This window comes from Rhyacophila brunnea, unplaced genomic scaffold (assembly GCF_057557595.1).
Source record: "Rhyacophila brunnea isolate RB1 unplaced genomic scaffold, BYU_Rbru_1.0 scaffold_17, whole genome shotgun sequence".
In the NCBI taxonomy this organism is placed as follows: Eukaryota; Metazoa; Arthropoda; class Insecta; order Trichoptera; family Rhyacophilidae; genus Rhyacophila; species Rhyacophila brunnea.
In genome coordinates this window covers 6,698,915-6,717,223 of record NW_028232827.1, presented here as the reverse complement: position 1 = coordinate 6,717,223, position 18,309 = coordinate 6,698,915, and the positions used below count along the sequence as shown (strand labels likewise).

The 18,309-nt window shown below is 33.1% G+C and overlaps 1 protein-coding gene across 1 annotated transcript in view; it reads right to left on the bottom strand.

The window, feature by feature from the left end:
* The window catches only part of Dh31-R (Diuretic hormone 31 Receptor), a 340,188-nt gene that overhangs the window by 309,905 nt on the left and 11,974 nt on the right, over positions 1-18,309 (bottom strand). The window lies entirely within an intron of this gene.

The window sequence follows — 18,309 nt, the reverse complement described above, 5'->3', positions numbered from 1 at the left end:
TATCCTTTATAGTTATTTTAAACATTTGATGACTGCATAAAGTATTTTTGTTACATAAAATAGTATTCTTTTAAACCTCTCGCTCTAACTCTCTTAACAACTCTTTTAAACACGCGCGTTAACATAATTTTACTCCCTACTTTAATTATAGTTTGTCAATTTATGGCTACGGCCGTATTTTGTAGCTTAACCACTGGGGAATGACAAAAGAAATGGCGTATTTCAAAAAAACACTACCTTATTCTTAGGTCAATAATTATTATAAAGCAATCATTATTCATAAGATGTTTATCACACTTGAATGGTCAAAGACATAGCTTATAATAAATATCTTTAGAATCATCTTCAAATGTGTTAATCTTGCCGATTTTTTGAATAATAAAATGCCTAATTCTTGTCAAATTTGGGATCACAGAGATTATCAATATAATTTTTTTTTGTGAATATTTTACAAAAATTATCTCGTAATAAATTATACTAATGGTTTCATAAATGCGTTTAAAAATTAATAAACGTAAAAAATCTTAACACCACTGCACAGTTATGTACCAAAATATGACTATATTCTAAAACATTAGAGCGAGAGGTTTAAAAGAATACTATTTTACGTAACAAAAATACTTTATGCAGTCATCAAAAGTTTAAAATAACTATAAAGGATAATAAGGCTTCAAAATTACATAAATAGATTATCTACAACGTTTAAGGAGTGTCCAGGACCATGGTTTGAAAATACAATAAAAACTCAATTTTGACCTTCGACGAGCATGTCCCCCCTTAATATAATCAATCTCTTGATCACATCGATCTCACTAGTACATCATTACCCGCGATTATAATCTATCAATAAACTTTCTCCTCCAAACAACTCTTCAAGCAAGACGACCTTCTATCGCTTCCAACTCATAGTTTACCTCCAAAATATAATATAGAGTGCCTTGCCTTGACGACTGAGTGGAATAATATTATATTTTGAGGTGGCAAAGTGTTGCCCTATTAAAAAAATCATATATTTTTAATAGTAAGTACACACGTACGTTCTTGCTCGACGGTTTTACGCTCATTCCAACATGTCTCCACGTGTGCACCATCTGGCTCGATGTTTTTTTGTTCGAGATCGAGCAAACTTCTTGATCCGAAAAAGATTCAAGGTCCGTAACTCTTGCTCGATGCAGTTTGAGTGAGGAAGTGAGGAAGCACCGGCAAGCCTTGTGTGGCCTCGCTCTCACTTATGGTCGAAGTCGTGGCGGTGTGACGGTTGCCTCACAGCGTCTTGTGTCGAGTTGCTCGACTATGTGGACGCAACGACGAGTATTCTTCCAAGTCAACATGCTCGATCGACCAAAACCGTCGAGCAAAAACGTTCGTGGGTACTAGGCTTAACTCAATAGTAAGTGATAAAGAGATAAATTAATATTCCGTGTATCTAAAACACAGCAGTCATTCTGCCCTGAGAGAAGCAGAGGATTGAGAGGGGTGGAAAGTCTTGGTTGCTCAAAAGATGATAAAATTCCAAGATGGTCACGATCCTAAGCCATAAGGAAACGCGTGTCCGGAAACTTGTAGGTATGCAGTTCATCGTATCACACTTCATCGTGAAATGTTGTATCAGAAATATATGACCGTATATTAAAGACAATCCAACTTCTTTGGGTCGTACCTATTTAGTACTAACATAAAATTCATATCTAAATAAAACACGGTTCTTGTCAGTTTACACTTTACTGGAAGCCAGCAGCAAACAAATTTTCAAGTACTGATAAAAAAGGCATGTCTAAATACAACACGGTTCTTGTCGGTTTACACTTTACAGGACGCCAGCAGCATTTTTTTTGAAAATAGCCGATAAACTGGAGTATTTGTTAGATTAGATTATGTTTTCATTCTGGAATTCATGAATTTTGCCAAAATCAGCTATGAAAATTGATTTAATGTTCATATTGAATCTAATAAAATTGGAGACCGTATAATAAACGGTCATTTCTTTCCGATTAGAAAGGTCACGGCGAACTGTACCATGGTGAAATGTTTTACGTACAATTATATTTACATGTAACCAAGGAAACGACCAAGAAGAGACTGTACTTATTTTTAAATCGCTAAAAACATTAAAACGCCATTAGAAAGTGCAGAAATAAACTGTCATGAAACTTTTAGGTATGAACATAATATTCAGTAGAGTTCACTTTAACTTTAAAGGTTAATTTCCTCAAATAAAAGATAAAATAACTTTAAAACGCCTGAATCAAACGATCAAATCTAATCTGAACACTGCACAGGCAGAAGAAAGTTCTCCCGGGGAAGTCCCAAAGCGCCTCTGAACAATACGCATCACGATTCAAGACTTGAGACTCGCGCGAACTCAAAACAACAACTTTGGTCTGTTAAACTTTCCCCGACTTGTAACTCGACTCGTGCTTTTAGCGGGTACAACTCCATTTGCACACAACTATGACTACAATTTAACACTAATAGTTAGGAATGGTCACACGGCAGTTAATAGATAACTTGCGACTACTAACTGTTTACTAACTATTTTATTGTTATTTTAATCCCAAAGCTTTATGAAACAGTTAGGCGCACAGACGACAGAAACGGAAAAACTACTGGTCGTGCTTTTAGTAGTGTACGCTAATTTTGTGGATTACGGATCTAAGGGGGGTGGTTTAACCAAGATGCCAGACACTGATCTTTTATGTTGAGAGGGGTGGCGCGCGCTGGAGCCAATTCAGTGTTCACGCTCTGGTTAACGGACGGTTTGGAATGTCATTCTCACGGTTTTACTTGGTTTTCGATGATCAAGTTCAGGATGGATGATAGACGCGACGTTCGCTCAAACTGTATCAGATTTAGCGCAACGAAGGTCAAACATATGCGTTTTGAGTCACTCTGTGATTAACGACGGCTAAGCTCTATAATAAGCCCGCACGCGACCGTTTTCTTGATGTCACTCGAGCTAACTAATTGTTTTAAGCAATCACGGTCGTCTCATGACCCGTAACTGCTGGTCGACCGGTCTTGTGACAATAATGCATAAGCATTTGGAAGTAGGTGGGAAGAAAGGAATGAGGGTTACCACAATTGGTCCAACCAACTACATATTGTTATGATCGAAGTAAATGACATATTAGTTTGTTGTTCTTCTTTTGCAAACCACCATATCCTCCGGGAATGTCCTAAAATGTTTACGGAAAGGGAAGAGCTGCTCGATTCGGTTCAACCAGCTGTTGAGCACATTGGACCGTCCGACCTGGTCGCCACAAAGGCCAATTTTGTTGCATTTAGAAAATTTGCGGCGTCATATTGCTAACGCGAAGTCCTCTTCACTTTGATTGTTCTGCAGTTTTGTATTAGCTTTTGTTACTTACTACAATTTTTAATTTTGCCTTTAGGTGCTCCTCTCTCCCATGGGTACTCTTAACTTACTGAAAGTCATGGCATCATCATCATCATCACCAGCCTAAATCTATCCACTGTTGGATGAAGGCCTTTCCAAGCTGATACCACTTCTCTCGGTCCTGTGAGGTACGTTGCCACCTACGTCCGCAGAACTTAACCATTTCATTGATCCAGCGGCCTCTATGTCTACCTTCCTGCCGTTTTGTACCTCTTGAGTACCACTGGATGATCCAGCAATTATCCCATCTTCAAGCTTTGTGTCCAGCCCATTTCTATTTGAGGTTTTAACGAACTCTATTACATCGCAAACCCTTATCTCTTTCTTTATCCACTCATTCCACTTTTTGTTTTTTCGAGTTACGCCCAGTATGTACCTATCCATATCACGCTGTGCTACTCTCAGTCAAATCACATTTGAGTGCATGGCGTCCTCAGTCTTGTAACTGCTCCTGAGATATTTCCAGTCATAAAAAATGATCCTTCAAACTAAACATAGGGTGCCGTGATACGCCCGATTAAGACCGGTGTGGTTTGGTGGGACATTTCATGCATCGGGCCAAAGTTAACTTAATGCTGATCAGGGTCAAAATTTATAACAGTTTATTAATAATAGTGAATAATGCTTAAAAATATAATTATAGTACCTACGTTTGACAAAATTTTGTTCAATTCTCGAAAATTTCGTTCGAACAGGACTAATACTAATCTAGAATAGACAAAACACTGTATCGTTCAACTAAATGAGTTAATTACAACCGCCGTACAAACAGGCGGTGTTTTTATCGAATTACAAAACTAATTAAATACAAATGGGCGATGTAACTTTAAACCTTAATGATGTTCATTAATACTTGAGCAGAGCAAAAAGTTCAATTGTATTTGGATGGCTAGTTTAGTCAGTGTAATCGGGGCCTAATAAATCGAAGCAAAAAGTGGATATAGCAAAGAGTTTAGAGTATTATTTAGACTATAACTAAGAGAGTGTATAGGGAGTTTTTTTAATCGCCTACATTCCAATGTGAATCATTACCGCCCGATGAAGTGTTTAATTTTTTTTTATGAGAACATCTGGTACTTCGATTGGGTAGTTTTTATTTGTTTATAACTTTGGGCCCATGTTGGTCGCTAGTTATAGTATGTTTTAGTTAGTAAAATATAAACACTTCTGGTTTTAGTATGTATTGAGAAATCACAGAGTATAATCAACAATAATAATAATAACTTTAAACGGTAAGTACACGACATTAGATTAAGAAGATAAAATGACTCGCTCGACCAAATAACCAGATGTACTTGCCAAAGAATTAGCTCAGTTCAGGTAAGTATCACATTTGACAACTAGATACCACACTTATTACTAAAAACTAATTTCGATAGTGTAAGGTGCTTAGGTTTGAGTATGGACCTAATAATATTATGTTGAGTAAGTAGCTAACATTATTTTTTCGTAAAAAACAAAAATCATAATACAAACCTCTACTCTGTGGAGGCCCATATGATCCGATAGGATCGGACGACATGGTCGAAAGAAAGAAGGTGCTTAGTCTAAAAATGGAGGACCTGTATGATCAAAAGGGTCAGAACTAAACAGACTAAACTGACTGGCTATAAGATAATATATCATCATAATAAATTGATATTAATTACGGAATCAACATAGAGTTAAATCCGAATCCGTCTACATCGTACTTGCGACGTCCAGTCAAAGGGCAGCGCCATCTATGGGTCTCTTTTTGAAGTCACGACGCTAAACATAGAGTTAAATCCTAATCTCTCTACATAGCGCTTGCGATATCCAGTCAATGGGGTCCAGTCAATCTATGGATCTCTTTTCGAAGTCGTGCCGCTATAGTATCCATATTAAAATAAATTAATCATTCCATAAAACCTGAAGGAGTCGTGAACCAGTATCAAGCTACTTTAATAACTAATAAGATAGGTACCTAAGTAGTAAGTTATTGTTAATACCTTCAAATTACAAAAAAGTATTACCTACCTAGTCAGAATCAACTAAATTCTATTGTGATTATGTAGGATACAGGTAATTTAATTGGTAATGATAGCATATAGGCATTTTTATAAAACAAATTTTCTTATATAAACATAATACATAAGCGTGAAGTCTGATGGTTTTGACAGAACATAATATTATGACGTCATTAGTGCGACACCTAGCGAAAGAATACTATGCAATATACTTCATTTCAGAGCAGTTGGCAGATTATCTTAAAAGTTGACTAAAAAGTTTATATAAATAGATATAAAGTTTTCGAAGCTTTCGGGATTGAGTTTTTTTATCAATTTTTATGGAAAATAAATTAAAAACGAAAATATAACAGAAAAAACACTTTTAATAACATACAAATACAATAAAAATAAACTGAGTTTGAATGAAGTTTGATTTATTACCGAATTCATTTTATTTTTTCACATAAATTAATAAAAATAAGAAAGATTGGAAAAAACAATGTTTCGCACTTTTATCAAAGTGATTCCACCATGTTTTTTAATGCATTTGTCAGTTTTTTTTATTATAATTGAACTTGTATTTGTTATCTTTTCATAAATAAATAGAAATGTTTTACTTTCACATTATTATTATGCATATTACAATATTATTCACTCCATTAAACCAATGTATTTCTCAGATTGAACGTACACAATATTAACAAAAAATTTCTTAAATAGTATAAATTATACTTACTAAATTTATTTTTGACCGATTTTATCAACGTTATTTGTATATATAGAAATTTTATATTAACTATTGAAAAAAATGCCAATCCCGGGATCGTCAAATAGTAATCCCGAAATCAAGATTTTGGCTCGGGATTGGATTACCTAGATAGGACAATAAAAATATTACATTCTCAAATTTTTTCAATAATTCGTTGAACAAAAAATATATTTTAATAAATTATTAGCCAATGCGTTATAACTAAATTTTGGAAAGATTCTGTTGTTTTCAAATAAATTATGTATATTGTTCTAAATTTTACTTTTAGTGTTTGCGCCAACGTAGGTAATATGAAAATCCACACAAAAGAAATCACTTTTACAAACGCGTTATCTTTATTATGATTGAGTAGGGAAGTTTTATGGTTATGTAAAAATAAGTTCCTGAATCCATAATCTCGTGATAATAAAAACCTACCAGCTATGATTTATTCAAGATGGTTTTATGAAAAACTTAAGAGAACTCATGAACAAAAATAATGTGTGCAAAAATTTAACATAAAGTAAATAAAAACTTGTTGTTAAATAGTAAATCATTAATTAAGACAGAATGTAAGTATTTAATTTCATTTCATTGTTTAAATTGCAATTGCCGAGCACTCGATGGATACAGGACACAAATTTGACTTTGAAACCAAGATATTGGGTCGGAATAAAGGATATTTCGCACGTTTGGTAAAGGAGGCCATTGAAATCCATAGAAACCCTGAAAATATTAATAGGGATGATGGATTACGGTTAAAAACGTCATGGCTTCCGGCACTATCAGCAAAATCCAATATTCGAGCCGGTATCCCTGGTCGTAACGATTGACAGATTACTCTGAGCAACGTTTGCTTTTAGCTAATCGGATTCCTTTTGACATTCTTAGAGCAACGTTTACATTCACATACCTACACTACATTTTCATCATAAAACATATCATCTCTTGATAATAGCCTCTGCAACGAGCTCGAAACGTCGAGTGAAGATGGAAGAATGACACATGGTGGAAACCCAAAAATCTACTATGATAAAAAACACCCGCGAAAGCCTCAAACATTAGGTATATAATTTCATTGTTTTGACTGTATTTCCTTCTTTAGCCTTTTTTACCCTAGATCTGGACTGGGGATCTTTCTTATATACCCACTACAAAAAATCATATTTGTTAAAAAATACGATGCTCGACGGAATTTGAACCCGTATAACCACTGGTATCGCCCCATTGTGCATTAACCAATTATGCTACGAGCCACATATCTAATTGCGACAATTTAAACAAGTTGGTCGCACATGAAATGCTTATCAAAGTGCGTTTCTTATTGACTATCGGTTTCTGTGTATTAAATTAAGGAACATTGATTACCATAGTTAACCGACGCCCGGCTCTCGCCACATATTTTAGTTATAACGTCTACTTGAACATGCTAACAATTTTTAATAAACTATTTCTTTTATTCGACGAATAATTCACAAGGTTTTGAGAATGTAACATTCCATATTTTCATACTACATCATTGAGCTAAACAAAGTATTCTAAATTATTAACATTATAACAAAAAATGAAGCAATAAGCTAAATAAAAGCAGATTCTAATAAAAAAATGGGTTTTATTAAATTAAAACAATAATACCATAAATCTATGTTTGTCAAATAATATGACTCCCCTTCAGAACTTAAAACATTAATAACATTGTTATACAATATTAAAATAAAAAATATTTTTATCTCGAGATAAAACTCTTAAAAATCTACTCTTGAAGTTTTAAAATTATCGTCTTGTATAATTTTGGATAATTAAGGTTACACCTCAGCTGAGGCATGGTGTAAATAGATCGTAACTATGCCATGCGTGGACTGTAAAAATTAAACATGCGTCCATTTAGTGTTATGCTAGTAACAATAATAATAATATATTCATTGGCATGTTTTCTTTTTCGAGTACATGCATATCGTTTTTTTAGTCATCTTTACACGATATAAAAATATATTCCTCCGACGCCATCACAAAACAAAGTGACGTGCTCACACCTCGACTGCCGCTCGCCGATTGGCGACGAGTGCAAAATTTCGTCCCACCTATTGTTGAAAAATATTTGCCTTTTCACTTATGTATGTTCTTAACGGCCCACGTGCTCGTCGTAGGTCAAAATTGAGTTTTTATTGTATTTTCAAACCATGATCCTGGACACTCCTTAAACGTTGTAGATAATTTATTTATATAATTTTGAAGCCTAATTATCCTTTATAGTTATTTTAAACATTTGATGACTGTATAAAGTATTTTTGTTACATAAAAATAGTATTCTTTTAAACCTCTCGCTCTAATGTTTTAGAATATATTAGAATATATATATAGAATATATATATAAATTTTTACACACCCGTCAATTACATGCGTGGTCGCAGCCATGACCTATTTTGGGTGAAAGCTGTTTCCTCATGTCAGGCTCACCAGGCACCAATAGCGAGGGCTGTGCGGTTGGTCAATGCACTCCCTAGAGATGTAGATATTTTTGGCGATCCATTATATATTCTGTTTTTTTAATTCTATTTTATTGTCTAATTTGTACTTTTTGAATCATTGTTGTTTTTTTTAAATTTTATTTCTTTTGTATAAAACTATTTTTGCTTTCTTTTTTTCCGAGCTAATTACTTGTAATTTTTATTCTAAATGTCATGTTGTTAACGTCCTGAATTAATAATTTGTTATGTACTCAACGTGTCTTTTTCAAATAAATAAATAAATTATTCATAAGATGTTTATCACACTTGAATGGTCGAAGACATAGCTTATAATAAGTATCTTTAGAATCATCTTCAAATGTGTTAATCTTGCCGATTTTTTGAATAATAAAATGCCTAATTCTTGTCAAATTTGGGATCACAGAGATTATCAATATAATTTTTTATCGTGAATATTTTACAAAAATTATCTCGTAATAAATTATACTAATGGTTTTATAAATGCGTTTAAAAATTAATAAATGTAAAACATCTTAACACCACTGCACAGTTATGTACCGAAATATGACTATATTCTAAAACATTAGAGCGAGAGGTTTAAAAGAATACTATTTTATGTAACAAAAATACTTTATGCAGTCATCAAATGTTTAAAATAACTATAAAAGATAATAAGGCTTCAAAATTATATAAATATATTATCTACAACGTTTAAGGAGTGTCCAGGATCATGGTTTGAAAATACAATAAAAACTCAATTTTGACCTTCGACGAACATGTCCCCCCGCGCAATTTGGATCTTGTCTTTGTCGTCTAGAAGATTTATGTACATACATTTTTTAATGTTCATAAAATGTCGCTACCTGAAAGAAACAGTGGGTTAAGTCAAAATTACTAGTTTCGAGATTATTTAACTTTAATGTTTGTTTCATACAAATCAAATCGTTAACTAGGTATACGTTTAATATGTTCTTTCTGTGGTTTATTATATATGATAATGGTAACGTTTTTTCTATAGCATTAACAGCGGGATATTTCAGATATCCTACTGTTGCATTGACGTTACAGGACGTTTTTTTTAATAAATTTAATATTGCTATTTTAATTTTAAATCGAGTATTTATATTTTAAAAAAATCTCAGTAATTCATCATGTAGGTATAACTGTCAGTAATCGATTGGCATACTTTAATTAAAGTATTTCACTTTATCTCACCGTTGCTATCAGGCAGCAATGTGTAAACCATAAAAAATCTTTTTCTAAAAATATTGACTGTTGTAAAAGATAGCAGTCTGTTTGTCGTTTATTTTTTATGACAATTTTTTTGTATACGCACCTACGTACTGTGTATTTGTATTTTTGACGCTGTCATCTCTCTCAAATTATCTCTTTTACCCTTGTCGCTCCTGTTGCTTGAATCCTGGTATCGATTATCACGAATGTCTCAGCAGCAGATACCCAAGACAGAGATAGCCATTAGCCGTAGGTTAATGTAAACGAGCAATCGATTTATTATCAGGTTGTAAAATATATGATGAGCCACCCACCGGAATATTTTCAAAGCAGATCGGCAATTTTAGAAAACGTAAATTGAAAAATTTTATCTGTGCCATTAGGTACATCATACATGTATATTAATGTATCCCTTATGATTTATTTTAGGCAGGATTTAACTAAATTTTAAAAACTAATTTTATTAACATTGCTATTTTATTTGTGTAAGAAACTTAATGAAAAAAAATATGTATAACTGGCACAGTGCGAAGAAAATGTTAAGATCCCCATTGCCTACATTATTTTGGCATGTATAACATATACTAAAATCGCAATTTTCACAAAAGTCAATCTTTTTTCATATATATTTAGAAACTGTAGCTTTATTTACGTTACGTTTCATTAGAACGCAAAAATCCGGTAATTTTTTCAACAAAATCTATAATTTGAAAACATCTCATGCATATTCATACTGGACGAGATTTGAACCTGTATCTGCTGAATTCGCGGCAGTATGCTTTTTATGTATATTGCTACATTCTCAAATCTTGTGTCTTAGTCGTTGAATAAAAAATAGTTTATTAACAAAATTAATGTCAAAATTTCGTGATAACCAAATAGCAAACCGTTATAAATATGTTTTAAATGCATGACAAACGACGACTTTCTTTGAAATTTTAAATCAATTAATTTGACGTCTTTTTAAAGACAGTTATGAGAAAAGTTATTACAATAAGACAGACTTGAGACCTCGTTGAACTGTCCACTTGTATGTATATTATTTTTTCTTGGAATGAATCAAAACTTTTTTAATTTCTGGAGGCTGCCATATTATATTTTATGATAGCATATTTTCGGGATGAAAATAAATAATATTCTAGGAAGATTTAAAAAAATATTATACCTTTTCGTTTTTATATACTGCCTGTAGATAATAGGATGGTTTTTATTTATTTAAAACATAGAAACACTCTGGGCCCGCGTTGGTCGCCAGTTATAGTATGTTTTAGTTAAAAAATAGAAACACTTCCGGCTTAGTATTCATGCAAAGTTCACAAAGATTTAATCAATAATAACAGAGAATACTTCAAACGGTACACAAAAAAGATTAACAAGATAAGATGACTCGCTCGCCTAAATAACCAGATTAACTTGTCAAATGATTAGTTCAGTTTAGGTAGGTAGGTATCACATTTGACAACTAGATACCACACTTATCACTAGAAACGAATCTCGATAGTGTAAGTTGCTTAGTCTCAAAATAGAGGACATGTATGATCAAAAGGGTCAGAGCTAATCAGACTAAACTGGCTGACTGTAAGACTACGAGAGATTTCCGAGAGACATCAATTACGGATTCAACATACAGTTAAATCCTCATCCGTCTACATAGTGCTTGCGACGTCCAGTCAATGGACAGCGCCATCTATGGGTTTCTTTTTGAAGTCATGCCGCTAAAAATAGAGTTAAAACCTAATCTGTCTACATAGCGCTTACGGTGTCTAGTCAATGGGCCGCGCCATCTATGGGTATCTTTTCGAAGTCATACCGCCACAATCTTAAAAATCTGAATCCTAATAATCATGTCGTGTGAGTATTAGTAGGTACATACTACCGATTCGTGAATATTATTTAACAAATATTTTTTATCAAGGCTTCGAGTGCAACCCGCTGTCATATAGCGTCTTTTCCTATGAGTGAGGATTCGTTGTTCAGACCCTTTTCCCAATCTTGTTAAAAACTTTAATATTTTGCCAAGCCCTTTTGTCTTTTCCAATGTCTTTATAATTGTGAGCCCATAAAATTCCATGATAGCGGCTAATTTTTGGATCATCGCACCCCTACTCATATTGTTGCAAGTAGCGATTCAAATCCCGGGATCCCGAACTATTTTCGATACCTATGAATCCCGGGATTGGAAAACATAATCCTGAAACTTTCGGGATTGATTTTTTTTATCAATTTGTATGGAAAATAAAATAAAAACTTAAATATAACGGAAAAAATACTTTTAATAACATAAACTATAACTACATTAGAAATAAAGTGAGTTTGAATGAAGTTAGATTTATTACCCATGTGTTGCCAATTCATTTTATTTTTTCACATAAATTATTAAAAATGAGAAAGATTGGAAAAAAAACAATGCTTCGCAGTTTTAAGAAAGTGATTCCACCATCATACTCGTATCATACGTTTTACGACAGTTTCATATTTGGCTGACAAATTAGATTTATGAAGCGGAAAGACCATAAACCATGATTTAATTTACTATTTATAATCCGCCTAACCCAATGATTAAGTCTTTACTATCAGAAACAGCATTCTCATGTAATAAATGTAAACGCTAAACATAATATTGATTATACGAAATTTTGTAAATGAAAATCGTTTAGATTTGTAAATAGTTTAACATTAATTAAAAATTCCATATAATATGTACGATTCTGGTAACATCCGTGATATGATTTGATAAATAGAGTAAATAAATCAAGAAACATTTAAGAGACGTTTCTACCAGAAAATGCTAGCTGGAGACCCACTGGCCATAGGGAATATCACCTGATAATACATAACCATTCTTTGCTACCTTACGCAATGGTAACAACATCAGAAAAAACTAAAAAAATATACACTTCATGCTTTGGTATTACTTTGGGCATATTATTCAGAATAATGTTTTAATTACTTAAATATTTCATTTTTGCTATTGTATTTATTGCCAACACAAAATGTTTTTATTTTAGTTGAACTTGTATTGGTTATCTTTTCATAAATAAATAAAACTGTTTTACTCTCACATTATTATTTTATCAATGTTTTTGTATATTATACAAAAATTTAATATAAACTCTCGAAAAAATGCCAATCCCGGGATCATAAATTTGGCTCGGCATTGGATTCCCTAGTTGCAAGTACGTTATTTTAGAAAAAAATCTTTTGAAATATCTAAAGTCTAGATTCATTAAAATTGGTAGGTAGGTACCGATAATGTAGTCCGAAAATATATTTTCACTTAGTTTGTAAGTGTATGATAGTCCATGAACAAAGTTTAGTACTAGGTATGGCACACGGTTCTAAGCCGCATACTGTTTCAGTCCATGGATGGCCTCTTAGTTGAGGTTTCGAATTAGTGCAAAACTAATTTTATTCATAACTATTATTGTTTATAAGTACAAGGATGTCATCAATAAAATTGGCTAACACCTGACCCTATCTATAATCACCTAATTAATGCCATATAGTGAATAGTAACATCATAGTTTTTAAATAATTATTATATTGTAATATATTTTAGTAGATGTTTGCCTTATGGGGAAAAGTCTCTATGCTTCGGCAATTCAGATTATTATATGATGTCAACACTGTAGTTGTTCATCACTTTCCGTCGGGATCATCTTTAATTATTGTAGTTGTTTGGTATTTTATTTTGGTATGATGTCCAACTATATATGGATACATATTTCATTTTAATAAACACTTCTTCGGCCATATCTTATACTTAGTTGGAGCATATGGACACCACGAGGCGCCTCTGAGAATCCCTGTCGCTCGCCAGTCTTCTTGCATCGTTCCATGTCAAACCAGCATCCCGTAGCTCCACCCTATACACTCTATAGATAGTATTTAGCGGCCTTCCGGGGCGCCGGAATCCGGTTAGCTTGAAGAATAGGCAAGCCAGGTTAAAATTCCCTTCTGGCATCTGCAACGTCGCCTCTTCACTCTCAGCGTGATGAGAGGCTGCTTGGTGCGTTCCCTAATCTCCTTGTTGCTCATGAAGCCATCAAACCATCACCAATTTTGTTACTGTTTTAATATTTTTTTATTGTTTCGTGTACCTTTATTATAATATTACATGATATTATGGTTTTATTATTTTTATAGTTTAAGGCTATACCTCAGTTGAGGCACGGTCTAAAAAGATCGTGGCTAGGCGATGCACGGATTGCGGGTCGAGGGATGCAAATGACGCATGCCGACCGAAATATAATTTGTCATATAAATCCAACATACGTCCATTTAATGTTCTGTTTATTGTTCTATTAGTAACAATAATAATATATTCATTGACATGTTTTCTTTTTCAAGTAAATGGGTAACGTTTTTAGTCATATGTACACGATTTAAGAATTAATACACAATAATCACGAAACAAATTGACATGTTCTCAACTCGACGTTCTCTCTCCGAATGTCAGCGAGTCCAAAATTTCGTCGCGCCTATAGTTGAAAATTATTTGCCGTTTCACTGATGTATCATCTTAATGTAAATTGCGGATAAGCACAGTATTTGAGGAATGATTATTCAATTGAGAGATTTTTTAATATTGTAAACTGTTTGATTGAAAGGTTTGATATCGACTAATCATTATTATCTAATACAATGCAATATGATAATTATTTCGAGTGAACAGTACTTAATTATCGTCTGAAATCATCAGTTCAATTTTTTGTTAATAGCTGTTTCTAAGGCACAGAGAAAATTTTCATTAGCAGATTTAAATATCATTTATTGGATTTTATATTTTATTCTCAAAGTATTACAAATAAAATTTCCACGAAATCTATTAAATAATAGTCGCTAAACAAATACAGTGTCAACATTAGTATTCGTCGCGGGCTCCGCGTGGGCGCCCCGGCCCCCCTGTCAAGCAACACAATATCCAAAATAAAAAAAATAACTCAAAAAAGTGTTTTCGAAATTTGCATAGTAAAATATTGGCGAGGCACCGGCCGCCGAATAACAATGGCTGAATTTATATTTTCCAAAGTTTACCGAAGAAAACACGCGAAAATCTCATAGCCGCTAAATAAACGTTGAATGTTTGAGTAAATAACCACAGTATTTTTTACATTCGGGTAAATGCGTACCTGGAATATAATTGAATTGGATTTCATAAAAAATTAAGCAGAGTAAAATGTAAAAAAAATGAATTATTTAGGACAATGTTAAATGCCTTATGCATAGAGTGTCGACGTTATGTAAATCTAACTAATGACAAAAGCTGTACATCAGTAAAGAAATGAATAAGTATTAAAAATATCGTGTTGTTCAATTTTGGATAAAAATTTGATATTATCAGGGATTGTTGCGTCAGCGCAATTTTTAATCTTGTTTTAGTCGTCTAGGACAGTACTGCTCAAACTGGGGGAGCCCTGGAGCTCCTGCGAGGGAAACACGAAATATTTCAGTATTTGAAAAAAAAATCATAATATTTTTTTTTCCGACCAGGCCTCCACAGAGTAGAAGTTTGTTTACTTATTTATTTATTTTAGAAAAAGAGTATTACGGCATTACATCGATTGGCCAATGCGCCATAATACATAATAAATACAAATTTATAAAAATATCTGAATTACAAATAACAACGGTACTGTTCGGTTATCAGGAATACAGCGGAAAACACATTTTGAAAATGGCCGATAAACTGGATTACTTGTTAAATTAACCTAACCAAACCTAACCTAACCTAACCTAACCCAACCTAACCTAACCTAAACTAACCCAAACTAACAAAAAATCCAGTATATCGGGTATTTTCAAAATGTGTTTTCTGCTGCATTCCTGATAACCGAACAGTACCATAACAACTAATATAACAAGAAAGTAGAAAAGACAGCATGTGTTTATGTAAATATTAAAGAAACATGATAATATATACAATTATAAATTTGACCTATTTAACACGTCCACTAACATTATATAGTTAATAAAAAATAAATCAACCTTTATGGTGCCATCAAATAAGTTAATCGCACGATACACCGCATCGTGAAACATAACATCTGTCTTGCGACGAGGTATGATGAAGACCGTAGAGTAATGAGTGATATTGGTGGGAACATGAAAATTAATATTTGCCAGTATATATGGATTGTAAAAATAATTATGAACCCACGAAGAAGTAAAAAGAAACGTTTTAATCTCCACTCTTCGGGTGGACAGGGATTGCATTGATAGCATACCATTAACAGATTTTGTTTTTTACGAGAAATGGATGTCAGCCACTTGCTCAACCTATTAGGTCCATACCCTGACTTACACACAAATTGAAAAACAATATGTGTACTTGCCAGACCCAGGATTGATCGTGATCACTGGACGATAATATTTCCCTAACTTAGATGAAGATCAAAGTATAATTGGATAAGAACACCATTTTCTAAGTCCTTAAAATATGATTATATTATTATAACGTGAGCAGCTCAAGAGGATATTATATCAGATAATTCCCTTGAAGTCGAATTTAATGAAATAAGTCTTGCAGAAGTTTGGATAAGCCGGCAGCAAGAATATCCGTCAATCGCGGAAGCAGCATTGTTAACCATAATTCCTTTTACGACAACATACCTATGCAAAGCAGCATTTTAATCATTACTGGTAATGAAAAATAAACACAGGTCGTGTTTTTCAACGGAGACTTTGGAGCAAACTTAGCATTTCAATCATTGTACCGGATATTGATGTATTGCGTAAAAATATGAAATCACACACCTCTCATTCAATTATTTAATAAAAATGTACTTATAATAAAAATTAATGGTAAATAAAGTACTGTTAGTTACTGAAGACTAAAATTTTTGGGGGCGGAGCCTTGAATTTTTATTTTCTGATTTCGGGGGCCACGGGTGGTACGAAACAGTTTGAGAAGCACTGGTCTAGGAGATATCTGTACATTTTTAATGTTCATATTATGTTGCTACGTGAAAACACACAGTGATAAGTCAAAAAGACTAGTTTTAAGATAATTGAACTTTGATGATTTTTTTCATACATATCAAATCGTTAACTTTAATTATGTATATTTCTTTTTTTTCTACGGTGTATATTATAACAGATGATAATGGTAAGATTTTTTTGTATAACCGTATTAATATGCGGGTTATTTCAGATATCTTACTGTTGCTTTGAAGTTACAGGACAATTTTTTTTATAAATTTAATATAATATTATGCTATTATTCTTCTAAATACATTATTAAAAAAATCTCAGTGATTCATTGTGTAGGTATAACTTTCAGCAATTAATTATTGGCATACTTATCTCAGTAAAAGGGTGATAACAGATACTAAAAACGTGAATAGCATGAACATTGAAATTAATGGCCCCACTAAAGCATACCGCCACGCACCGCACGAATCACAAGACCCTACGTTTGATATGAACCGATTTTTTTTTATGACTAGGAGTGTATCAGGACCAGTTACCCAATATTGAGATCTCTATGCACTCAAATATGCTTTAATTGAATTTACATGACTTTAATTTAACAGTACCCATAGAAGAGAGACGCATGCAGATACAAAATTTAAAATTATTGTAGTAAGTAATAAAAGCTAATACAAAGTTGCCGAACAATCTAAGTGAAGGTATCTTCACGTAGGTTATATGATTTTTAGCATCTAAAACTGGAGGTAAGTGACTTTTAACAAACTAGGATGTAGACAGATGCTGCAGGAAGCCAGGACTCACTTAGGATTGTAGCACTAGGAAGAAGAAAAATATTTGTGATAGATTTTTGAGTTGTTACAGCGTGTTTTTCCTCATTCTTTCCTCGAAGTTTTGGGCTCCTTGCTGTAGCCATTCTCAATAAAATGAGATTCTCTAAGCATTACTTTAAATAATAAGTATATCCATGGGAGAGAGAAGCCTGCAGAACAGACAAAAAGAATAATAAAATATAAAACAAATGCTGATGTACAACTGCCAAACGATCTTCATATCTGCATTAAGACGTCTAATTTTTTTAAAACCATTAAAATTGGTCTCTGTAATCACCAGGTCAGGCGGGACCGTTGGGCCCAACATCTGGCTGGACTGACTTTAACAGATCGTCCCTTTCGGTACACATTTCAGGAAATTCCCTAACACCGAAAACACCCCGACGAAAAACAAATTATTCGATGATACATTTATAAGTAACGAAATTGATTGCCAATTTCTGCGAGAAGAGAAGACACAAGAAAAAAATCTGTGATATACCCAGCCATTATTGATTACGTACACAAAGGTTGAGAATAGATGCTTTAATTGAAGTAGTAATTAATGGTGTCATCTCGCTTCTTATCAATGCTATAACTTGGTGTCTCTGATGTTATCTTGAAATAATTACTTTACCCAAAACAATTATTGTAACAGATATAGATACTCTGTTCACCTCCTTAGGGAGGTTTCATTTATATGTAAGTATCTAGAACCCAGGGTTGCCATGTTATTATTTTACCAAATCGG